Source organism: Monodon monoceros, unplaced genomic scaffold, assembly GCF_005190385.1.
Source record: "Monodon monoceros isolate NGI ecotype Baffin Bay Population unplaced genomic scaffold, NGI_Narwhal_1 Super_Scaffold_13, whole genome shotgun sequence".
Taxonomy (NCBI): domain Eukaryota; kingdom Metazoa; phylum Chordata; class Mammalia; order Artiodactyla; family Monodontidae; genus Monodon; species Monodon monoceros.
The window spans coordinates 18,089,445-18,116,180 of record NW_021703769.1 but is presented as its reverse complement, the minus strand read 5'-3'; the positions used below and the strand labels follow the sequence as shown (position 1 = coordinate 18,116,180).

At 43.8% G+C, this 26,736-nt stretch overlaps 1 protein-coding gene and 1 long non-coding RNA gene across 4 annotated transcripts in view; both read right to left on the bottom strand.

Annotated features, from left to right (window-relative positions):
* The window catches only part of CHD6 (chromodomain helicase DNA binding protein 6), a 211,721-nt gene extending 190,322 nt beyond the window's left edge, over nucleotides 1-21,399 (bottom strand). The window contains exon 1 of one of the 3 annotated variants that reach the window (XM_029221761.1): nucleotides 21,246-21,399. The gene's annotated coding sequence lies outside the window, so the exon portion shown is untranslated. The remainder of the gene's footprint in view (nucleotides 1-21,245) is intronic. The other 2 variants (XM_029221758.1, XM_029221759.1) reach the window with 2 other exon arrangements.
* Nucleotides 21,400-25,992: 4,593 nt separating this feature from the next.
* LOC114894988 overlaps nucleotides 25,993-26,736 on the bottom strand; it is a 58,305-nt gene continuing 57,561 nt past the window's right edge. The window contains exon 4 of the long non-coding RNA XR_003793368.1: nucleotides 25,993-26,177. This is a non-coding gene — a long non-coding RNA (uncharacterized LOC114894988). The remainder of the gene's footprint in view (nucleotides 26,178-26,736) is intronic.

Below are 26,736 nucleotides of genomic sequence, written 5' to 3'. Positions count from 1 at the left end.
ACAGATGGAGAGATATACCATGTTCTTGGATTGGAAAAAGCAATACTGTGAAAATGACTCTACTACCCAAAGCAATCTACAGATTCAATGCAAACCCTATCAAATTACCAATGCCATTTTTTACAGAACTAGAACAAAAAAATCTTAAAATTTGTATGGAGACACAAAAGACCCCGCATAGCCAAAGAGGTCTTGAGGGAAAAAAAACGGAGCTGGAGGAATCAGACTCCCTGACTTCAGACTATACCACAAAGCTACAGTAATCAAGTCAATATGGTACTGGCACAAAAACATAAATATAGATCAATGGAACAGGACAGAAAGCCCAGAGATAAACCCATGCACCTATGGTCAACCAGTCTGTGACAAAGGAGGCAAGGATATACAATGGAGAAAAGACAGTCTCTTCAATGAGTGGTGCTGGGAAAACTGGACAGCTACATGTAAAAGAATGAAATTAGAACACTCCGTAACACCATACACAAAAATAAACTCAAAATGGATTAGAGGGCTTCCCTGGTGGCGCAGGGGTTGAGAGTCCGACTGCCGATGCAGGGGACATGGGTTCGTGCCCCGGTCCGGGAAGATCCCACATGCCGTGGAGGGGCTAGGCCCGTGAGCCATGGCCGCTGAGCCTGCGCGTCCGGAGCTTGTGCTCCGCAGCAGGAGAGGCCACAACAGTGAGAGGCCCGCGTACCACAAAAAAAAAAAAAAAAAAAAAAGATTAGAGACCTAAATGGAAGTCCGGACACTATAAAACTCTTAGAGGAAAACATAGGAAGAACGCTCTTTGACATAAATCACAGCAAGATTAAAACAAAATTACCATATGACCCAGCAATATCACTACTGGGCATATACCCAGACAAAACCATAATTCAGAAAGAGTCATGTACCACAATGTTCACTGCAGCACTATTTACAATAGCCAGGACATGGAATCCACCTAAGTGTCCATCGACAGATGAATGGATAGAGAAGATGTGGCACATATATACAATGGAATATTACTCAGCCATAAAAAGACATGAAATTTCTTATTTGTAGTTATTTGTAGTGATGTGAATGGACCTATATAGTTTGTCATACAGAGTGACCTAAGTCAGAAAGAGAAAAACAAATATGGTATGCTAACACATATATATGGAATCTTAAAAAAAAAAAGATTCTAATGAACCTAGGGGCAGGACAGGAATAAAGAGGCAGATGTAAAGAATGGACTTGAGGACACGGGGAGGGGGAAGGGTAAGCTGGGACGAAGTGAGAGAGTGGCATGGACATATACACACTACCAAACGTAAAACAGACAGCTAGTGGGAAGCAGCCGCATAGCACAGGGAGGTCAGCTCAGTACTCTGTGACCACCTAGAGGGGTGGGATAGGGAGGGTGGGAGCGAGATGCAAGAGGGAGGGGATACGGGGATATATATAGCTGATTCATTTTGTTATATAGCAGATACTAACACAACATTGTAAAGCAACTATACTCCAATAAATGTTAAAAAAATGGACATAAAAAATTTTTTTATAAAAAGGCTCCTTAAAGGGAGTGATAATGAAAAAAAATCATGTTGAGAAACATTTCATAAAACCTAACTTCCAAGACTCCACATTCAGACGGAAATGGTCTTGTTAGCAAAGCCTTGCCTTTGGTTGGCCTATTTCCCAGTAAGTGTGGGGGGGGGTGGGGGGGGGAGGGAGGGGTAAGCGTTACGGAGGGCAGGAGCTGGTAAAGGACATGAGCCTAGTGTTCCTAGTCCCTTGGTCAAATACCATCTCATTCTCACCCCCCACCCAATTATTCAAACCAGGGCTCAGGTTTACACAGAAAGATACCGAGTTCAGTTTTGCATGTGGAACAGAAAGGTGAAGCTGCAAAGTATGTGGTCTGAAATGAGGGTTTGGAGCTCAGAAGAGAATGGGGGCGGAAACAAAAGATCTTAGGGTCATCAAGAGCTGAAGCAAGAAAAAAGTCGGCTCAGGACGGAGTGTAAAGCAAGAAGGGTAAAGGAGCAAAAGGACACGACCAGTAGATTATTTAAAGGTGGGGTGGGGTAGGGAAGTTCTTAATAGTTAAAAAAAAATTAAAGCCCCATGAAATATGCAGAGACAATATCATAACGATCAGTGGTCCTCAAGAAATGTCCTCAGAAGACAATTCCTAACTCCTAATGTTTCAGGTGATTTAGAGATAACTATGAAAATCTTTTCCCAAAGTCTCATCAACACTACCACATTTTCTTTATTTTCTTAACCATTTTTTAAATTGAAGTATAATTTACAATTTTGTGTTAGTTTCAGGTGTACAGCAAAGTGATTCAGTTATGTATATGTGTGTGTGTATATATATATATTCTTTTTCAGATTCTTTTCCATTATAGGTTATTCCAAGATACTGAATATTGTTCCCTGTGCTACACAGTAGGTCAAACGCTACCACATTCTCTTAATCAGGTACCTAGGCAACCTGAATGGCTTTAATCCTAAAATGGACAGTAACTCTTTGCTTAGGACAAGTCTCTCCAAGCATCAGGAAGATGTGTACAAGCAGGTCTGCACTGGGTGCTAGGTTCTACTTTAGAACTTTGCTATCAGTCTAAGAAGGCCAACTCCCAGACAGTGGTGGGGGGCATGGAAGGAGATAAACATGGAAGCTGGGCCACAGCATGCTTTAAAGGGGGTTTTCATTCCTATTCCTGAAACCCTGTGACTACCAGAGCACACTAATCCATATTGAAAGGAAAGGACACATGACAACTTAATACAACGCACGATCCTTGACTGAATACTAGATCAGGAAAAATAAAAAAGCTAGAGAACAAGTGAATGGTAAGATTTAAATATGCACTACACGTTGGTTTTATGTCAAGTATCCCGAGTGACGCGACTTTATTATAGTTATGTACCCTTTCTCTCAGAATAAAGAAGCAAAAGTATTTAGGGGTGAAGTGTCACAGTGTGTGCAAGGAACTCTCAAAGGATATGGCTTTAAAAAGAACTATATATATAAACAGGAAAAAAGACATAAAGCAAATTTGGCAAAACATTAATCGTTGGTGAATCTAGGTAAAGGCGAGATGGTGTTATGGTACAATTCTCAGTAACTTTCTGTAGATTTGACATTTTTAAAAATACAAAATGGCAGGGGGGTATAAATGCTGTCAAATATTTTAAAAGTTCTTAATTTCTGTTACGTTCTAACTCCCCTCCATTAGAATACAGAATGAAAAGTTGACACAAAAATGCTTCACAGCATTTTAAAATACTATCCCCATGCATAAAGAAATTTATTTGGCAAAAAGAAATTATTTCAAGTGCACAAACCAAGTCAGTTTCTATACCACATCCTGAGTTACTACATAGATTAACAGAATCTGGGTATTATTTTTGAGGTTTACCTTTCACATGTTGTGGAAGGTAAACCTTAAGAATACTTTAAGAATCTAGGTACTCTATCTAGATTCTTTATTTTAAAGGGTATATTAACACTACTGGGTTTTACACAAATGCCAAGAGTTAAAGGCCAACTTAATTATCTGGGCTAATGAGAGACAGTACAGATAAACCAAGTCCATATGAAGACACTGTTTTAGTCACTGGATTTTAACTTCCTAAATCTTTAATCAGAATTACAAGGAAGTAAAACTGACCAAAAAGTCTCATCTCCATCCACTCTCATCCCTAAAGGAATTTCTATTTAATAGCAAAAAGGAAAGAAACAAATGAAATAAAAATGCCCTAAGAGCTCAACTATGGGTACTTGAACAAAAGAAAACTGACTTTAATCAAGGCAAATATTTATTGAGAACTTACTACCCACAGATCTCTATGAAGAATTCAAAGTACAAAGACTGGACCTTGCACCCAAGGGGCCACCACTTTATTGGAGAAGACATACAGCAAACTGAAGAACAATAATAATGGTTGACTCTGTCTTCCCTTATCCCTGCTCCCAATGCTTCAATTCAAAAACTTATCTCCTAGTCAGGCCACTGCAATGGCCTCCTCATTCATTAACCGGCTGTCAAGCCTCTCCAAACCACTGGTACTTAAACTTGGATGCACACTGGAATCACCTGAGAAGTTAATAAAAATCCAATGCCTGGGTGTCTCTTCTAGAGAATCTGATTTTCCTGTATGCAGCCTGGGCACTGGCATTTACTTCAAGCTTTCCAAGTGATTCTAATATGCAGCAAAGTTTGAGCACCACTGTTCTAAACCAATCGCTGCTACGAAGGGTAGAATACAACCTACTCTCCTGTATTAAAACCTCTGACGATTCCTCATTGCCAACACAAATCTAAACTGCTTACCACGATCTCCAAAGCCTTTCGACATCTCCAACCTACTCCTCCAGTCCTACTACCCACCCAACTCCACCCACAGTGAACTAACCATTTGCCTCTGTTCCCTTGCAGGGCACTTCCTATGCATAAAGGGCTTTTCACATCAGACACCAATCCCAGTCTCTGATCATTAAACTCCAAATCAATTTTCAAGAACCAATTTAAAAGTTCCTTCCTTTCAAAAGCCTTCATCAACTCCCCTGGGTAGACGGTTGCTTCCTCTTCTTGCCTTCTAACAAAACTTTGGACATGGCTCTAACTTGACATTTATTATGATGTTTGTAGTAGCAGTTTACATTTCTCTCTTTTTTTTTTTTTTTTTAATTTTTGGCCACGTTGGGTCTTCGTTGTGGTGTGGGGCTTTCCCTAGTTGTGGAGAGCGGGAGCTACTCTTCATTGCGGTGCGCAGGCTTCTAATTTCAGTGGCTTCTCTTGTTGAGGAGCACGGGCTCTAGGTGCACAGGCAGCACGCAGGCTCAATAGTTGCAGCACACAGGCTTTAGAGCGTGTGGGCTTCAGTAGTTGCAGCGCATGGGCTCTAGGGCAGTGGTCCCCAACATTTTTGGCACCAGGGACCGGTTTCATGGAAGACAAAACTGGGGGGGGTGCAGGGGGATGGTTCAGGCAGTAATGCGAGTGATGGGGAGCGGCAGATGAAACTTCGCTTGCTTGCCCGTCGCTCACCTCCTGCTGTGCGGCCCAGTTCCTAACAGGCCTTGAGGACCCCTGCTCTAGGGCACGCAGGCTTCAATAGTTGTGGCACATGGGCTCAGCAATTATGGCTGTGGGCTCTAAAGCACAGGCTCTCAGTAGTTGCGGCACACGGGCTTAGTTGCTCTGCGACATGTGGGATCTTCTGGGACCAGGGCTTGAACCCGTGTCCCCTGCATTGGCAGGTGGATTCTTAACCACTGCGCCACCAGGGAAGTCCCTGTCTCTTCTAATAGACTGTGCATTCCTCGAGGGCAGAGACCAAGTGCATTTATCTTCAAGTTCTAGTGCCCAGTAATGGCTGAAACAAAATGAAAGTTCAATAATTGTTTCCTAAATGAATGGGCATCACATACTTGTGGAATAAACGAGTAACAGTACGAGAAAAGACAAAGGCAGTTCAATATGAAATGCCAAGTCAGTTACATAGGCAAAACCTGACTCCAGAAGTGTAGAGGGGAAAGAGGGTGCTTCTGGCACATACCGAGGGGGAAGGCCCCATGAAGACACTGGGACTTATTCTCAATCTCAAAGGAAGGAAAATATTTAGACAGGCCAGAAAACAAGGGGCAGAGAACTAGGAGCATGGGAAACCGCAGAGATATGGCCCATTGCACAAGAAAAGCCATTCGGCTCTGCCTTGGGTTTCTTCAAGAGATAACGTTAAAAAATTTTTTTTTTAATTTAAAAAAGTTTTAGAAATTAATCATGCTTTTCTTAGTTATTTAAATCTATTTTCTGTCTTCTTATCCTGCTTTATTTTTGTTCCAAGTCCTTACCACCACTTGATACATTACAGTTCGGCATATTCAAATAACCAGTAGAACATAAGGTCCCTAAGAGCAGGAACTTGGTTTTGTTTACTGCTGCATCCCCAGGGTTTACACCAGTGCTGGGCACAAAGTAAATGTTCAACACATATTTGCTGAATGGATGAAAGAACATATTTATTATGGCCTCTGATCTGATCTTTCCTTTCACGCAGAGATTGGCTCCCTACCTCACCCAGTCTGCACATATCCAAATCCTGTGTATCCTTCCGACCCAAATAAATGCCCAGTCTGACTCAAAGCCTTCTCTGACTCCCCATCCCTCCCCTTTCTGAACTTCCAAAGCCCTTTATCTTTCTCATCTTGGACACTTTTTATGGGCTACCTCATAATGGCACAATTCTCTGTGCACAGGTATTTATGTATATATATCTTATCGCCCCTGTAAATTCTTCAAGGGTAAGCTCTAGGTCATTTCCCCCCCAAGAGCATCGTGCCTTATAGAGCTGCTCAGTAATTCCTACTGAATAAAATGAAAAATTAAAGGTGGTATTAAACCTCTGATATCTTTTTTATTTTTTCAGTTGCCCCAGGTCTTAGTTGCGGCTCACGGACTCCTTAGTTGCGGCTCGCCGGCTCCTCAGCTGCAGCAGGCGGGCTCCTTAGTTGCGGCAGGTGGGCTCCTTAGTTGTGGCATGCGAACTCTTAGTTGCGGCATGCATGTGGGATCTAGCTCCCTGACCAGGGAGCCTGCAGGAAACCCGGGCCCCCTGTATTGGGAGCACAGAGTCTTAACCACTGAGCCACCAGGGAAGTCCCAAACCTTTGACATCTTAATATTAACCTCAGAAAGATTAAAATCAGTAATGATTTACCTCCATTCATCTTGGCCCTGTGATGCCCGATTCTTTAAAATTGTAGTATCTAACACTTAAATCATGCTTTCAATGTGTGAGGTATTGTTCCAAGGCATAACATAAATTAACTCATTTAATCCTCAACAAAACCATATGGGACAGGTATAATCTCCATTTTACAGATGAGGAAACTGAGGCATGGAGAGGGTCACACAGCCAGTGAGTGGCAGAGCTAGGATTCAAACCCAGTGGTCTGGTTAGAGAATCCATGCACTTAACCACTATGCTGGAGTGTCTTACGACTGCTGGGCAGCCTCCTATTCATAAAGCTAAATGTGACCTTCTGAGAAATTTACTTTGAAAATATTAGAGATGCGAGGATATTGATGGCAAGGAACTGTCCTCATCACGTGAAAGATGGTATTCCAGAAGGCAGTAAAAGTAGAGAACAGATGACAGAAGAGGAATGGAGGATGTGCAGCACAACACTGGGAAGGATAAATGCTGTTAAGAGATAGACAGCCTTGGACCTAAAACTGCAGGAGCATCTGTAAGAAGGAATGGAACAGAGAGGTAAACAGAAGCTCTGGCATGAAGTTATCATGGACAGAGCCCATATTCTAGATACAGTTGGTACTAAGATGGCACAGCATAGAGAACGGCAGCAAACCGTACTGCTTAAGAATGTAGGACTCAAACTGCCTAGGTTACTAGCTCTGAAATTACAGACAAGTAACTCCTTTGCCTGTTTCCTCAACTGTAAAATGGGCTAATATCAGCACTTAGCCACGAGGATCAAGGAGAATAATCCATGTATATTCATCAGGATGGGATTGGTTATGCTGCAGTTAAAATTCCTGTTTAAAAAACTCAGTGGTTTACACCGCCCCTCCCGGGAGCCTGTGCAGCCCGCCACTGCCAGGGTCCCATGATCCAGGGACAACTTCCCCGGGAGAACACAAGGCGCGCCTCAGGCTGCTGCAACGTCACGCTGGCCTCTGCCGCCACCGGCTCGCCCCGCATCCGTACCCCTCCCACCCCCATCCCCCAGCCTGAGTGAGCCAGAGCCCCCAAAGCAGCTGCTCCTTTAACCCCGTCCTGTCTGAGTGAAGAACAGACGCCCTCAGGCGACCTACACGCAGAGGCGGGGCCAAATCCAAAGCTGAACCCCCGGGAGCTGTGCGAACAAAGAAGAGAAAGGGAAATTTCTCCCAGCAGCCTCAGGAGCAGCGGATTAAATCTCCACAATCAACTTGATGTACCCTGCATCTGTGGAATACCTGAATAGACAAGGAATCATCCCAAATGGAGGAGGTGGACGTTGGGAGCAAGATATATTATTTTTTCCCTTCTTCCTCTTTTTGTGAGTGTGTATGTGTATGCTTCTGTGTGAGATTTTGTCTGTATAGCTTTGCTTTCACCATTTGTCCTAGGGTTCTGTCCGTCCATTTTTTTGTTTGTTTGTTTTGCTTAAAAAATTTTTTTTCTTAATAATTTTTTATTTTAATAACTTTATTTTATTTTATCCTCTTTCTATTTTTTTCTCCCTTTTATTCTGAGCCGTGTGGATGAAAGGCTCTTGGTGCTCCAGCCAGGAGTCAGTGCTGTGCCTCTGAGGTGGGACAGCCAACTTCAGGACACTGGTCCACAAGAGACCTCCCAGCTCCACGTAATATCAAATGGCGAAAATCTCCCAGAGATTTCCATCTCAACGCCAAGACCCAGCTTCACTCAACGACCAGCAAGCTACAGTGCTAGACACCCTATGCCAAACAACTAGCAAGACAGGAACACAGCCCCATCCATTAGCAGAGAGGCTGCCTAAAATTATAATAAGGCCACAGACACCCCAAAACACACCACCAGACGTGGACCTGCCCACCAGAAAGACAAGATCCAGCCTCATCCACCAGAACACAGGCACTAGTCTCCTCCAACAGGAAGCCTACACAACCCACTGAACCAACCTTAGCCACTGGGGACAGACACCAAAAACAACAGGAACCACGAACCTGCAGCCTGCAAAAAGGAGACCCCAAACACAGTAAGATAAGCAAAATGAGAAGACAGAAAAACACACAGCAGATGAAGGAGCAAGATAAAAACCCACCAGACCTAACAAATGAAGAGGAAATAGGCCGTCTACCTGAAAAAGAATTCAGAATAATGATAGTAAAGATAATCCAAAATCTTGGAAATAGAATAGAGAAAATGCAAGAAACATTTAACAAAAACCTAGAAGAACTAAAGAGGAAACAAGCAATGATGAACAACACAATAAATGAAATTAAAAATACTCTAGAAGGGATCAATAGCAGAATAACTGAGGCAGAAGAACGGATAAGTGACCTGGAAGATAAAATAGTGGAAATAACTACTGCAGAGCAGAATAAAGAAAAAAGAATGAAAAGAACTGAGGACAGGGCTTCCCTGGTGGCGCAGTGGTTGAGAGTCCACCTGCCGATGCAGGGGACACGGGTTCGTGCCCCGGTCCGGGAAGATCCCACAGGCCGCGGAGCAGCTGGGCCCGTGAGCCATGGCCGCTGAGCCTGCGTGTCCGGAGCCTGTGCTCCACAACGGGAGAGGCCACAACAGTGAGAGGCCCACGTACCACAAAAAAAAAAAAAAAAAACTAAAAATAGAACTACCATACTACCCAGCAATCCCACTACTGGGCATATACCCTGAGAAAACCATAATTCAAAAAGTCATGTACCAAAATGTTCACTGCAGCTCTATTTACAATAGCCAGGACATGTAAGCTACCTAAGTGTCCATCATTGGATGAATGGATAAAGAAGATGTGGCACATATATACAATGGAATATTACTCAGCCATAAAAGGAAACGAAACTGAGATATTTGTAGTGAGGTGGATGGACCTAGAGTCTGTCATACAGAGTGAAGTAAGTCAGAAAGAGAAAAACAAATACCGTATGCTAACACATATATATGGAATCTAAGAAAAAAAAAAAAAAGATCATGAAGAACCTAGGGGTAAGACAGGAATAAAGACACAGACCTACTAGAGAATGGACTTGAGGACACGGGGAGGGGGAAGGGTAAGCTGTGACAAAGTGAGAAAGTGGCATGGACATATATACACTACCAAACGTAAAATACATAGCTAGTGGGAAGCAGCCGCATAGCACAGGGAGATCAGCTCGGTGGTTTGTGACCACCTAGAGGGGTGGGATAGGGAGGGTGGGAGGGAGGGAGACGCAAGAGGGAAGAGATATGGGAACATATGTATATGTATAACTGATTTACTTTGTTATAAAGCAGAAACTAACACACCATTGTAAAGCAATTATATTCCAATAAAGATGTTAAAAAAAAAAAAAGCTCAGTGGTTTAAAGCATGGGCTTGCTTACAACATGTAACTACCGCAGATTTTTTTCAGGAAAAAAAAAAGGTATCTGCCTAGAAGTGTCTCACATGACTTCCAGTCAAATTTCAGTATCCAAAGCAAGTCACAGAGCCATGCTCAACTTCAAGGCAATGGAGAAGTGCAAGCCTACCATGTACCCAAAAGAAAGAGAAGAATATCGACGCACAGCCCTAACCACCACCACACCACAAAAGAAGCTCAGACCACACGTGGCACACAGTAAGCACCCAATGACTGGTAGCTGCTGTTATTATTATCATGACTATTGAGGGCTCTGGGAAAAACTTATTCTAATAACCCTAAGGCATAAAGCTGAATGAACATGCAGATGTGAAAACATCCTCTCATGCACGTTATTTGCAATAAAGCAAAGGTGAATTTCTAAGTATCTCACAGTGATATGATGGAGGGACATGCCAAAAAGTTTCTAGTAAGCAAAAAGTAGTAAACAAGAGTTACCAAAATAGTACCACTTATTCTGACTCCTTTAAGACATGTAAAATTTCAGTGACAGTGTATTTTATTTTGGAGAATATATGAAAAAATTATGCAGCCTTTCACAAATTCACTTCTAATCTCAGAGCACTGCTTCCCCTACTCTCCCTGTAAGTTCTTAAGTGAAATCCTCCTGTGTGGGTTTTTAGGGCCCTAAGCATCAGAGTTAGGGAAAGAGTCTTATTTAGTGAAATGAGAGTTGAATTCTAATCCTAACTTGACCATAAACCAGTTCTATGACCTACCAAAATTTTTGGCTAGGACACAACTAGTTACTCTGTTCCATCATCCATAAGATGACAATATTGACTAGATGGCCTCTGAAACCCCTTCCAACTCTACTCTTCTGCAATCCTGAGAAACCAAAAAGAAGCTCTGGTTTAGCAGAATCTAGTTAAGACGCTGAATCATGTAAGACTTGACAACACTTAAATCTTAAACTAGAAGTAACTGCCACAACCACAGCTATGATGGTAGCAACAGAGCTTAGTTCAAGAGTGAACAACGGAAGAAAAGTCAGGAGCACCCGGGGAGAGCCCTCATAGCATGAAATGTTGCAGGGAGAGCAGATAAGGGTGGACAGAGCATGACTATATGTGTAAATAAGGAGTCTGGTATTTGAGCATGGTTTATGAAATCAGTCTTTTAGTAACATCTCATACCACATTCCAGCCATAGCTCTGCAAATCAGTGAAGGTGATAGGAACAAACCTGAAGCAAAGAGCCTCCAAAACTTCAAGACTTGGGATCTGTCAACTACCAGATCTCAATTCCAACAGACTGGGTTTTCCAATTCCTTAAGACGCCAAAGCAGTAGTCCAAATATGTGCCTAGGGATCAAGAACTTGAAATCCTTCGGAGAAAGTCAAACAAAAGAGCTCAAAGGTGCATGTTACAAAATGTTAAGCTCTCCCAATCAGTGATACTTGTGTCTCAGTTAAACAGTAGCCCCTGCCCATACAACCTACTATATACATTAACTCACTCTGAGAGTATAAGACTGTCCCCTACAACAGAATTTAAGGGAAAACAGTGCTGCTTTTTAATGAACACCAATGGAAAACAATACAACATTAATTCATGCCATAAACAAGAGACACTGCTGCATCAGTAATTTGCTCTTCCTGCAGCCCTATTTATGATCTTTAAGAAGCCTTCTGAGTCTAACATCTGTGAGTGTATAAAGCATATGGGAACCCTCCTCACTGTCTCTCATGCTTCAAGAGTCACTGCTAAATGACTAAAAATCTCCTTCTTGAAAACTTAAAACCTGGCAAATAAATTTAATAAAATTACAATATGTTTAGAAAGATCCATTTTGTCTAGACAGCATTCTAAAAAGCTATAATTCTACATGTGGATCTTCATTTACTTCTATAGCCATACTTCCTTCCACTTGTCAATCACAAAATAATTTCCAGTTCTACAATGAATATTAATCAATATATTAGAATCAATGCTATTCTTGATTTTAATGAGTTTAAAATTTGAAGTACAAGTAGATGGGGCTGGAGGCAGGGAAGCATATACAGCCCTGAATGAGTAAAAGAAATCCTTTCTTTTAACAAATCAATTTTTAAGTATATTGGAAGAGGACAGAGGATAAGGCTCAATCCTTCAAGGACGCTTTGATGAAAATTATTTAAAAAAAAGATTATACCTTTATAAACTGAAAAACCAACCTCTAAGTAAGCTGGTAAACCAAAAATACTTTACATAGGAAAAATCTCCATTAACTAGTCTAAAGTAATGAGAACCCTCAATAACCAGCGTTTTATAATGAGAATTAAGTATTACACTTAAAAGCTGCCTGTGTTAAATCTTTATATGAAAGAAAAAAGCTTCAGCAGTCATGCTGAAAGACATGCATGTTAGTCACAGCCATGAAGGGTCATAAGGCCTCGCTGGAACAGCTACCTTGGTATTTGCAAAACCTTACAGGACACAGATCTAAATTTATTTTCTGATCCTATTATTTTCTTAACATCAAATCAACTTTTAGATAAAAATAAATAGGTAAGCACAAATGGAAAAAATAGTGCTAAACTTTATTATATGATTTGTTTAGTCTCATTTTAGCCTAAAGGACAGTCTTGTCCCATATTGTATTTTCCTTTCTAAGTGAAAAGAAAAAAAAAGTCCTCTATTTTCCCCAAAAAGCAGGGGGTGGGTGGGTGGCAGGGGTGTTAAAGGGTCTAGAGTTGTGCTGTCAAATGCCAGAGCCACTAGCCATATGTGGCTATTTAAACTAAAATTCACGGATATTAAATAAAAATTTAAATTCTGTTCCTCAGTCATACTAGCTACCTTTTAGGAGCTTCAAAAGCCACATGTGACTTGAAGTCCTGCATAGATATAGGACATGTTACATTGTAGTACAGAGTTCTACTGGACAATGATGATCTAGAACAATGTTTCTCAAATTTAAAGGTACACAAAGTCATCAGGATAGTTTGTTATAACACATACTACTGGGTCTCCACCCCGGCTAGTTTATTTCAGTTGTCTGGAACGGAGCCTAAAACCTGCATTTCTAACAAGCTCCAAGATGATACTGATACTGCCTGTCATCTTGAGTAGTACTCTCTATGGTAAAGGACTAGCTTTTGTTTTTTCCTAATCCACCACTAACCAATACTTTTATAAAATACTAGAAAAGTTAATTATCAGGAAAAAATACTTTAAACAAGGACTATACCATAAACTTATACTCTTTAAATGATCAGATTCAACAGACAAATCGTTTTTCTAAAAAATGTAGTAAAAGCAGCTAAATACCTTCTCTCAAGTTCTGAACTTACCTCATCACAGACAGGTAACAAACAGTTCACAGACCTGCACAGATCCAGACTAAGTGTGAGTAGCCCTTAGATCTGGAAGAACTTTTTTTTTACGATTATCTTTTTGGAGCTGATCATTAATGATCTCTTTCATATCCTCTACCATTTCCTCAAGGTATTTTTACAACTCCAGGCAAAAATGTTATTTCCATTAAGCAGAAACCTCCCCCCGCCCAGTCCCTTAAAACAATAATACACAGGGTCTGCTCAAAGAAACAACCTGACAGGTCATCATTTATGTGATCCAAATCTGTCACATGATCAACAAAGATGATGGCTTGACTTTTTCATGCTAACCCAAGGTTGAATTTAGACTGCTAACACTGCAAAAGTTGGTAAGCCAAGATACACGATGATCATTAATAGAGTCTCTGCGTTAAATCACAGAAAATTTCTTTCAGTAAATAAAATCAACGATCTGGACCTACCTTTCCAGACACAATCCTTAAAAGGATTTCTTATGAATACTGATGATTTCCCCAAACCCAAAATGAACAGTCCAGGTACGTTTCTTTACTCTTGTATACTTAGAGAAGGAACATATCAAACAGAATCCCCTTTTAGGACTCAATGCCCTTCAGCAAACTACCTAAAGCTTAGGTGTTTTCCTCAATCCATATACCAAACCAAATAAACTGATTTTTCTTCTACTCAACTTCTGGTCTGGCCCAACAGATGGACTTCTATGAGAAAATCTCCAGGATAACTTCAGGTCGGCCACTTGCTAGAGACTACTCTTAAGAATTTTCTTATTGCTCTATAATTTTGTTTTACCAGTTTGTTTGACTATTACTTAAATAAATTATAAAATATGGCTCTGAGAACTTTAATATGTGATCCTTTTTCCTATAACAATATCTGGTTTAACAGAACTTCACATATATGCATGTTCTATATAAAATAAGGTTACATGCTCAACTAGACATTATTTTAAGAAAAATACCACTTAAAATTAACAACATTAACAGGAAAGTTACAAGGTATATATCTCAAATAACATCTGAGGAATATAAAAACGGGGAGAGGTTTTTTTTAAATGTACCGTTTTAACCATTTTTTAAAATAAATTTATTTATTTTTGGCTGCGTTGGGTCCTCGCCGCTGCACAGCTGGCCCTCCCCAGCTGTAGCGAGTGGGGGCCACTCCTCATTCCGGTGGTGAGGCGTGGGCTTCTCATTGCAGTGGCCTCTCCTGCTGCGGAGCACGGGCGCGCGGGCTTCAGTAGCTGTGGCTCACAGGCTCCAGAGCACAGGCTTAGACCCACGTCCCCCGCACTGGCAGGCGGATTCCCAACCCCTGTGCCACCAGGGAAGCCCCATCTTTTTAATTGTTCTGCTTACAGTGTCAGAAAGAAAACCCTTTTCCTCCTAACATATCGAATGAAGCACTAACAGAATGAGTAAGAAGTAGAATCCAAAGCAAGATAACATCAGGAGCTTCTGCCACGGCCACCCCCTCCAGTCCCATCTGCAGAGGCAGATGGCTGGGATCGAGAGGCCCAGGACCCTCTAACACTGTCTTGTCACCTGCTCCAACCTTCACTCTATCAGGCTGCATGGGCAAAGGCATGGAACAGCTTCCTATGTATAACAATAAGGTAGGGAAGAATTTGGGGGTAACCCTTGCCTGGATGTCACCCTGAAGGATGCAGAAGGACTTCCCCAAGCCTAGGACAACTGATCCAGACTGAGACTGCAGGAACTGCTAAAGGGCAAAAAAGATCCAAAGAAGTCAGCCTCTGGGCAAAAAACTTTTGCTCAAACAAAACAACTGTTTTGTAAGGACCTAAATCAATGACCCTTAATATTATTTTTGCATACAGGTGGGAAGAGATGGGGGAGAGGAGAAGGTGGGAGCAGGGCGGCGGAGGGGGGGGGACCACAAATCCCTTTAAGAATCATAAGAAACGATGGATTGGCTTCCCATAAACATGCACACACAAACAATATTTTGCATACTATTTTGGGCAGTTCACAGATGAGCTAAAGACTCCCTTTGTGTCCATGAATCCCAAGATAAAAAGCATCAACCTAAATAGGTAGGAACCAAAGGTCAATAGCTAGACCTTCATTTAACCTGAAGCTTGACCTTTTACAGAAAGACAATTTTAGAATTTAAAAATATAGATATTCCAAAAATAAAATGCCTTGATCACATAGCTGTACAAGAAAATCCAAAATATATTAAAAATTTTACTGATAATATATTTGATCCATAAAATTAGATCAGTGAAAACGCCCTACAAGAATCTTTAATAGAGGAGTAAAAAAGTAGACAAACAGAAATCTCCCTTGGGAATTCCCTGGTGGTCCAGTTGTTAAGACTCCACGCTTCTGCTGCAGGGGGCACGGGTTCGATTCCTGGTGGGGAATAAGCACCAGCATGCCGCCCCACCAAAAAAAAAAAAAAGAGAGAAAAAGAAATCTCCCTTTACTCTTTCACAAAATTCAAACATGCACCCATCACTTTGTAAGTGTTGGGATTCATGTCCTGAAGTTATCTTAAAATTCTGCTTCCCAATTTTCCTGAAATTTTCAAACACTGTCTCAGTATGTTGTTCTTCTGAAATAGCTAGTGGATAAAAGCACCATGGAAGTCTATTGAAAAATCAGGTTTTTTTCTTTGCTAAAAATTGTAAGTCCTTCATTATTACTATAAAGAAAAAGGTTCATCAACTTTTAAAAACTCCTCAAAATATGAGCTATTTATGTCATATATTATCAAAGATCCTAACAGTCTCGATGGCAAATGACACAAAGAATAAAAGTAGGAGAATGTAACGAATCACTATTACAAACTAGAAAAACCAACTAATACAGGTAGCACAAGCAAAACTAAACATTTTTCTCTGGATTTTATGCAAATAATCTGGTTCAGAAATTGGAAAAGAGGTGGATATTTTAAAGTAACTCCGGTTTACTACCTTCAAGACTTTTATGGGAGTAACAGAATTTCTCATGAGCCTCCACAAAAGCCTCCACAAAATGAACTAAAGAGAAGAACATTTTGGCAAGGAAAAACTGACTGCATTCTCTCTCTGCACTTCATGGTTATTACTGTACTAGGCTAACTGTGAACTCCTAAGTGCCCTAGAAAGACCTCTCCTACACCATGGAGACAAGGGGGGGCCGGGTGCCCTCACTGTATTCCAACTTGCCTCTTCAGTGACAAATTCTCGAAATGGAGAAGTAAAAATGGACGGCTGTAGAGAACTCACGCAAAGTGTGCTAGTTAATCTACTACCATACCACGAAAGCATGACAGCACACCCCAGCTTTTTAAGAAATCTTTAGAGAGTGCTGGTGGTGAAAAGAATATGTGCTTTGGATCGAGATGATGTGGGTTCAAATTCTGACTCTAACCTGAACCAGCTTTGTGGCCTTGAACAAGTTACTTCGTTTCTTTGAGCTGCAGACCATGGAGCTCACGGAGTGGCTAAGAAAACGGGGATATTTTTTCTCATCTCTGTAGTCCCAGCACCTGGCTAAGTGCTGGACACAGACCAGGTATTCATTCATTCAATGCTAGTTTTTTTGCTTCCCTCACAAGTGTGTTATATTCTACTGCAAACAAAAATGTTCTCTAGGGAACAGAAATCTAAGCTGTAGCTATTTTCTATGTATTTTGAAGAGTTTTCAATATAGTAATAACCTGGTACAGGGGAATGCAGGCAGTCCCGTGGAATCCACTGTAGCTTTTCGCCTGAATTAGACTAAAGCTTTGTATGAGGGATGGAAGTATAAAGAGAAATACTAAATAATTTTTAAAAATAAAACGATTTCGGGGGAGAGGGATAAATTAGGAGTTTGGGATTAACAGACACACACTACTATATATAAAATAAACAAGGACCTACTGCATAGCACATGGAACGATATTCAATATCTTGTAATAACCTATAATGAATAAGAATCTGAAATATATGTATATATAACTGAATAATTTTGCTGTACACCTGAAACTAACACATCATAGCAAATCAACTATACTTCAATTAAAAGAAAATTTTCAAGAAACTCACTAATGGAGGTATGTTTTCTCTTAAAGGTAGTTGTTATCAGTTATTACCCAAAGTTTTATTTATTTATTTTTTCATCCTGCTGGCACCTGAGCTTATGTACATGAAATAAAATGGTATTGTTGGACAACTTAAAAAAAAAAATTTCAGGGCTTCCCTGGTGGCACAGTGGTTGAGAGTCCGACTGCCGATGCAGGGGACATGCGTTCGCGCCCCGGTCCGGGAAGATCCCACATGCCGCGGAGCGGCTGGGCCTGTGAGCCATGGCCCCTGAGCCTGCGCGTCCAGAGGCTGTGCTCCGCAACGGGAGAGGCCACAACAGTGAGAGGCCCGCATACCGCAAAAAAAAAAAAAAAAAAAAATTCAAACCTTTCTATACTGGAGGGACAGAGAATAGGGTGAGAACATACTCTCCTCAGTTGATTTAGATACTGTCATTGTCCTAGATACTGTCATTGTCATATACCAAAGATATTTATGCAGGTAGAATCCTTAAATCCTAAAACCGGTTGAAAAGGGTTCAGAACATGAATCCATGTGTGACTCCACTTGGTTATTACAAAGTCTTCCCATGAAAGTTGAAAAACATAGGCACCTGCAGTGAGAATCAAGCCTGAGATTGTGGAACCCTTTTTCCTCATGGTTTAACACAGGAAGACAGAACCACAAACTCTGCTTGGGGCATTTTCCTGACCCCCAGGGCAGCATTTAGGAGAACTGGAAGAAAAGCTGGTGAGGTCAGGGAAGGCCAAGGTCAAGAAGGGGGGACAGTGGTCACAGGGCTGGATGAGGAAGGGGGGGCGGTCGTCACAGGGCTGGATGAGGGGCAGACAGGGCTGGGGTCTCAGAAGGAAGAGGAGGAGGAGGCCAGAGCTCTGATTCTGAGGAGTTTAAGCTACACTCTTCCCCCACTGGTCACCACGTGGCCGCCTCTGGGGACAGTAACTTGGGAGGCAGCATTTGTGGTGATGTCCCATCAGCACCTCACACACAGCACGTCCTTCTGCCGGCCCTGCTCCTCTCCAGGGCCCCCCAAGCCAGGACACCCCCAGTCTGCCCATTTCTCCCCACTGCGGCCCCTCCCGTCCTGGCCACCAACATCTTGCCCGACCACTGGTCACTCTCCCTCGGCTCCCTCCTGCCCTCTGGCCACCATAGTCCACCCCTCCCCAGCAAACAGGGGATCTTTCTAGAAATCCAGTTGGACAAGCCCTTCCTTGCTTGGCCTCTGCAGCACTCTGAATGAAGTCCCGGCCTCTTATCACATCTCCAGCTGCTCTCTGGCTCCACCCTCTCCACACCCGCCCTGCCCTGCCCCCGCTGGCCTCAGAGTCTCTGCCCCCAGCCATACATCCATCCAAGAAAACTGAAAAACGTCTTCGAAACTTCTCTAAATCAGAGATCCCCAAGACACAGTAGCCCAAGGGCCTGTTGTTTCTGATAGATTTTCTGTAATATAATAGCAAAACTCACAAATGAGATGTAGTTTCTAAAGAGGTAAGATTCTGCTTCAGATTTTCTTTGGTATTTGAAATAGTTATGAGAAAAGTAAATCAATAAATACAAAAAACGAACTGCCAAAGGATCTTCCAGAAATGTAGTAACGTCACTTGTGGCCTCCCACTTCACTTTCAACTGGCCATTCAATTTCTCCCGTGATTTGCCTGAAGTAATATACTGATGAGTTCAGAGAACTTCGGACTATACTAATAATAAATTATAAAAATATTTAGAAAGCTATAGAACATTAAAAAGTTGTGGGGAAAGTGATCATATTCCAAGACTTTGCAGTACTATAACAGAAGAGCTAAATGTAAAAAGCAAAAATATAACTGCAGTATAAAAGATGAGACTCCAGGCAGACTGTAATACTGCGATGAGACACAGCTAATTTCACAACAGATCTAGATTTACTTTGCCCATGGCCACACTACAGCAAGAACAGTATCATAGTCTGGTTACTATATGGGAGAGTCCAAAGTTAGCAAAAAAAAAAAAAAAAAAAAAAAAGGGCGGGGGGGGGATTGTAAAGGTTAGCTTTTAATAGTCCATTAATCAAGAAAAAAGCTTAAATAATTCATCTAGGAAATCTGCCCTGGGACAGAAAAGAAGTCCAAAATTAACCTTTTTACAACTCCACATTTTCCCAGGCCTTTTGTTACAGTCATGCATTGCTTATATGAAACCACCTGTTCTGGTTGGCATAAACCCTTTTACTTGACATTTCATGCCTAATCATTTTATCACACATGGATCTCAAACCTTCTCTCTATTCCCAGAGAGCCACAAAGTTTAGAAAAACTATCTCCCTGAGGTTGCCAACCTCATCTTCCAATTTGGAATACCAACAGATTCTCCTGTGCCATGCACAGTCGACGGGTACAAATCCCCAATAAGAAAGAGAGCTCATAATTAGCCCTGGGAACACAACACTGTGGCCCTTGTCTGGACTCTTCTAGGGGTCACAAGCATATCCCCTTAAAGTACGTCGAAATTTGGAGCCTACTGGGATGGTATTCCTATAAGCCATTTGCGAAACAATAGTCGAATCTCAGGCAATACTGCAGACACTCTAAAAATTGTAAAAAATGTTAAATGGGTATTTTCTCCGTTCATGGATCTGCTACACCAGAAATGAGCAGTGTGGAGAATAACGTGCACACACAGTCCCAAAGATGCCTGGAGATGCCAAGGATTCACTTAGAAACCTTGGCCGGACTACTAATGGTCCATAAACCCTAATTTGGAGATCACGGGCCTACAGGTTCAAAATTGAATTATACTGCCTTATTAGATCACACACTACCGAAACCACAGTCACATCAATCATAACTGGAACTAGGAACACTTTAGGTACACAAATGAGTCTGCCTATGCATTTTTAATTGGATCAAATAAAACAAGCTGCAAACAAACTCAAATTTCAATTATCTCACTAGTGAGGGGATTTCCTAACAGCGTCTTTTTAAAAACCAAGTAGCTGCCAACCCTCTACACATCTGACAGGCATAGCTCTGGAAATTTGGGAACAGACTCCGTTACTTCTCAACAGCGAAGGAAATAAATACCCTGAAGGGGACAGATTCCGTTTTTGTTTTTGTTTTTTAAAGCTCAAACATGCAATCTAATAATGCACAAAACTTAGCTGCGGGGTTGCTGGACATCTCCAGGGTTCCAATTCTCGGGGCGAGTGCGCGCTAGTGCGTAAGAAGGGGGCGGAGGGGGTGCGCGCTCGGAGGACGCGCCGGGGCCCCCGCCCCCTCCCGGAGCAGCAGCCTGGCACCAGCCCACCCTCCTCCACCCCTGCAAAGAGACGCAGGACGGCAATAGAGCAACTTCTCCGCGGGGGCGGCGGCGCGAAGAGCGGTCACCCCCTCCCCGCCGCTGCACGGCCGGGGGTGTCTCCTCGGCCGGGCCCCGGGGAGGCGGGAGGGAAGGGGGAGCCCTCCGCACGCCCCGCCCCCGCACGCCTGGCCCGGGGCCGGGGGCTGCCCGGACCCCCAACCCTCCGCGCGGCCCGCAGCGGCGCACTCCCAAGGACGGCCGCCTGGCCTGAGCGCGAGGCGGAGCGGAGCGCGGCGGAGGCCGGCCCCTCGCTTCAGGCCTCAGGCCGCCGCCTGCCCTCCGCCAGGCCGCCCGCCGCCGGCCCCGCTCGGACCCCGGCCCGGCCGGGCCTCGGCACCGCCGCATCCCCTCATCCTGGCTTCATTCATAGGGGCACCGCAGCCCGGCCGGCGGTGCGGGGCCGGAGACCCGCGGACAAGACCGACCCGCCGAGGCCGGGAAGGAAAATAAAAAGTTAAGAGAAGAACTTACCTAAAATGGCTCCTGCAGCAGCCAAAATACAAACAGCTATTATTTGGTGAAGTTTAGCTCAGACACCCTGCAAGGACACCCTAACCCGTCTCGGGCCCGCCTTCCCTGCCATGCCATTGGGCTTCGCCGGCCCAAAACACAGAATCATTGGTCAGCCTGGCTGCCGCTCAGACAGAAGCCCATTTCAAGCTTGCTTGCAGGGGCGAGTGATGGGCTCGCTCCATTGTGCTCGTATTTGCATGGATGTGATAGCGGCGCTGATTGGCCGGCGCCGGGGCCGCCCCGCCCCCTGCCTCGCGCCCCCCGCCTTAGAGACGCCGCTGCGCGCGGCCCCGCCCCCCGGGACAGAGCGGCGGGGCCAGGGGGGCGGGGCGGGGCCGGGGTCCTGCGGGCCGAGGGGGCGGGGCGGGGTCCTGCAGCCGCAGACAGCGGGCAGGGGGCGGGGACCTGGAGCACGCGCGCGCGGGGCGGGGCGGGGGTTCAGCCAGCAGGTGGAGGTCTCTTAGGTAGCGGGCTAGCCATATGGAACACCCTGGGCTGGCGTCTCCGGGGCTGGGAGAGGTTGTGACTGGGGTGCCGCGACAGACAGATTCCGCTGGGGCCGAGGTCCCGTTGGTCAGGAAAAGAAGATTCCGAGAAGCCAGGCGAAGAGCCAAGGAGCCCCGAGCTCTGTCTCCAGCCGCATCCCTGCCGCTCCTCCTGGCTCCCGGGCACTCCTGGCACACGGGCTTCTTCCCAAGGACCCCCCGCACACCCGGGGAGTTTTTAGCCCCGGGGGTCTTGCGGCGCCTTGGATATACCTCCGTAAAATCAGGTGTCGAGCTATGGTGTGTTTATGTTCAGGCCTGTCTCCCTCACCATCCTTGCAGCATCCTCAAGGACAGGGCCCAGCATATGGCAGTGATTCAACTAATTGTTTAATATTCTTTAATTCGTTCGTTAGTAGCTAATTTTTGAATGCCCACTAAATGCCAGGCATTGATCTAAGACAGGAGATACAGCGGTCAATAAGACAAAGGCCTTGCTCTCGTGGAATGGACCTGCTAAGGAGAAAGAAAGACAATAAACAAATACAGGGGGAGAGGTAGTGATAAATGTTATAAAGAAAATAGATGCAGGCAGAAATGAATGGGGAGTTGGGCCTGTCTGGCTGAATACTCTGTATGGCATCCATTACTGCCCCCCCCCCCAGATGTGGCAGTCACCTCACCACCTTACCCCCTGCTTGCCTCCATCACAGGTGTTTCCTTAACACCCACAAAAAATAAAATGGTTGGCTTCTGACTGTGGAGGCTCATTTTACCTTAATTAAAGTAGGAATGATCTGAGTCCTGATGATTCCAAGAGCTGTTTGTCTGATACTTTTAAGATGAACATGCTTTGACTTTGTCAGAGGTAGCTGTAATGATTTAGCAGAGCCTTACTGCACCCCCAGAGAGAGGATATTTTTAGTGTCTTTGAAACCCCAGCATTCCTATGATTTTCATCCCATGGCCCAACTCTCTTCCGAGGACCACTTCTTCACTTCTCGGCAGACACCAGAGATTTCTCCAGTTTGAAAATACAAAGATAGCAGCCCCCCGCCCCCTGCCACCTGTCTACCTCACCTGTGCACATTTCTTTCATTTGACTCAAGATTGGCCAAGATGTATCACGGTCCTTCCCTCCTCCCTCCTCTTTCTTCCTTCCTTACACTAATATTTATTAAGCACCACCTATGTTCCAGGTATTGTTCTAGATATTAAACAAGGCAGATGACATCTCTGACCTCAGGGAGCTTATAGTCTAGCTGAGGACAAGGCAGAGTTTGACACATGGATCCTGAAGAACTCCAGTCCTGCCAAGCTGCTGGTGAGTGAGTATGCAGAGAGCTGCTTGTCCCTGCTGACTCTCCCAATGCAGAGCGGACTTGCTCTCCTGAACCAGTGGCTGCAGGGGCTGAAGCAGGACCAGACAGCTGGTAGCTACAGCCTCCTCAGTCTGACACCAGGATCAAGGGTCTAAAACTGCTCATGGGACTTGGGTTTGTGAACATTAGCTTCTGGAAAGGGGCTGGGAGCTGAGTTATATCAGAGGCAGACTTGGTGAGTCCAACATGGGAGTCGAGTGGCCCTCCTTTCACACAATCAAATCCTGTGCCCACAAAAGATGACATAGCACAAATGAGGTGGGGGAGGAATGGGACTCCAGGCAGAGGGAGGAGAGTGTGCATGCCAAAGCATAAAAGCAAGGACACTGTTGTGAGGTGTGGGAGGGGGAGGGGGGAGGGAGGTAGATTTGTCAGTAATTCCTGTTCTTAAACTTGAGAAAAGTCAGTAGCACATAAGAAATTAAACACACGCAAAGACACAAATGTTATATCACTAAACAAGAAATCAATAGGAATGCATGATTGATTCACAAATGAATGGTACAGGTACAAGCAAAGGAAAGATTTGGTAGCTATACTCAGGAGAGGTAGCAGGCTTGACCTTCAAAGAGTCAAGTCTGTAGAACCGACCAAGGTTAGTGGAATCTGACCCTTAAAACACTTCCGTGGTATCCAGGGGCTGGAGGGGAAACACAGACAGCTAAGTGTCTTTTAGCTGTACCCATCCATGGAGACGTATTAGCCTGGGTTCTCCACAATGCAGAGGCTGATTCTGTAGGGCAGGAGTGAGAGGCAAAAGAAGTAAGGTAGGGGACTTTCTCCTTCTGCCAGTCCAGTGGGTAAGACTCTGTGCTCCCAATGCAGGAGCCTGGGTTTGATCCCTGGTCAGGGAACTAGATCCCACATGCTGCAACTAAAAAGAGCCCTATGCCACAGCATAGATCTCATACATGGCAACGAAGATCCCACGTGCCACAACTGAGACCTGGCGCAGCCAAATAAATAAATAATTTTTTTTTAAAGGAGTAAAGTAGGGAAGAGGGAAGAGCCATTACCAGGATGATTATTCATGTGGCCTCCACTAAGTGTGGCTTATTGCTCCCACTCAAGGGATTATCCTCTGAGAAGCCACATAAAATGAGTCTCAGTACAGCCTGTGGGAGAGGGAAGGGAAGGAAATTTATCCACCAGCTCATCTTGACTGAATTCTTATTCATTCCAGTTTTTCACGCATAGATGCCAAGTGAGGTTCTGTGGTGTCCCAAACTTCAGTGTTAAGGAGTGTGCAGCAGGGCCATGGGGCAAAGGATTATCAGGATGCAGCTTTGTGGAACTGGAGCCCATGCAGAGCTGGATGCCACAGCAGCGGCTGGGACAGAGATGGCTGACACTAAGAGGCCCTGAAGTTCTGACGTGGGGGTGACATCGGTGATGCATGACTTTCTGTACCACATAGTACATCCATGTTTACAAAGGGCCCCAGAAGAGTAATCCTTAGGCGCTCTGAAGGGGAGACATGAGAGGGCTGCCAACAGTTCTGGAACTTTGTGACAGTAACTCTAAAAACACAAGTTGCATCCTGCCTGACCATGTTCTCTCTTGCCTTCCTGCCTCTGTTCACTTGTCTGTTTCCTCCATTTGACTGCGAGCTTCTATATTGTTCTTGTTTATATATCTCTGGCAGAGGAAAGGCTACTTTCCCCCGCCTATTTCATTTTCCTCCTAGGATCATAGCAAAACTACATTTCTCAGTAATCAGATAGGTCCTTGTGACTGAACTCTAACGGAATCTGGACAGAAGTGACACAAATATATCCCATGTCTAAGCATCCCCTAAAACTTCCTGTGTGATCCTCCAAACTCTTCTCCTACCCTCATCTGCTGGCCAGATGCAGAACTATCCAGTGGAGGAATCAAGAGGCCCCAGAAAATGGCAATGGCATGAGTCTGCGTCACCAACTGACCGCATGGAGCAGAACCCGTGTGCTTCCCTGCACTGGGCTGTGCTATGAGGGAGAAATAAACTGTCAAAATGTCAAGTCACTGAAGTGTGAAGGTTGTTTGTTACGGCCATTAGTACACTCTGACTAATGCAGTTCTTATCTACATTGATTTGATTCTTTGTCCCTCCAGGGCAAGGACTATTTATTTGGCTTTGTAACTCAAGTACTAGTACAATGTCTGGCTACATAGTAGGAATTGCTCAAAGTATGAATGGATATGAATGAGCTGATACCTGAGCCTGGTCTAAAGCATCAAAGGTAGAATGGCAGGTAAGGTGGCAGGTGGAAAGTGTTCCACTCAGGAGACACAGCATGTGCTGCAGAGGCAGAGAGACTGGGGTGAACATATGCAATTCTCAGCGGTACAAATAGTTCATGATTTGAGAGTAAGATGGCTAGGGTGAGGCTAGAGAGAAGACAGGGGCCAGATTACAAGAGGTCTTATTCATTACATGAAGGGGTCTGAACTTTTTCCTACAAGAATCATTCAAACAGGGATGTGATACCATCAAGTTTATGTTTTAGAAAGATCTCTATAGCAGCCTAGAAGAAGGATGGATTAGAAAGGAAGAGGCCAAAATGTGGATTTCTTTAAAGTAACATTTCCCTTTGCTCTAAATCATTCTTCTCATGAGATGCTCCACTAAAAAGAGTTTGGGGGTCAGGTTGGTTTGGACATTGTGTATACTTGAGCCCCTCTTGGAAGCTCCCATTGTTCATTAAAAACTCTGAGAAGTCCTGCATTAACGAAATCTGTTAAACTTTAACATAATATTTCTCAAAATTATTTGGCCCTTTTCATTTAATACCTATTTAAACTAGTATTAGGATTAGATTTGCCTACATATCACACACACACAAAAGGACAAAGGGCATTAGTAACACTGAAGTTTATTTTTGTCTTGCATAAAAGAAATCTGGGAAGCAGGCAGTGCAAGGGAGGCATGGAGCTCTGTGGTATTGCCAGTAACCCAGGCTTCAGTATTTTTGCTCCACCATCATTGACTTTCATTCCCAAGGTCACTTCATGGTCCAAAGTGGCTGCTGGAACACCAGTCCCTATTTTTTTGGATGGAAAAAAGGAAAGACAGGAAAAAGTGGAGTTGAGTCATGTCCCTTAAACAGCCTTCCTGGAAATACTACACATCACTTCTGCTTACATCTCATTGGCCAGAACTCGGTCACATGGCCACACCAAGCTGCAGAGGAGGCTGGGAAATATGGTACTTTAAAAAAGTTTTGCTTGGCTATGTGTCAAGTTAAAAATTGAGGTTCTTGGGACTTCCCTGGTGGTCCAGTGGTTAAGACTCTGCGCTCCCAATGCAGAGTGCCCAGGTTTGATCCCTGGTCAGGGAACTAGATCCCGCCTGCCGCAACTAAGATCCGGCGCAGCCAAATAAATAAATAAATAAATATTTTTAAAAATTGATGTTCTTAAGTTTCCATCAACAGATGAATGGATAAAGAAGATGTGCTCTCTCTCTCTCTCTCTCTCTCTCTCTCTCTCTCTCTCTATATATATATATATATATATATATGATGGAATATTACTCAGTCATAAAAAAGAATGAAATATTGTCATTTGTAACAACATGGATGGACCTAGAGATTATCATGC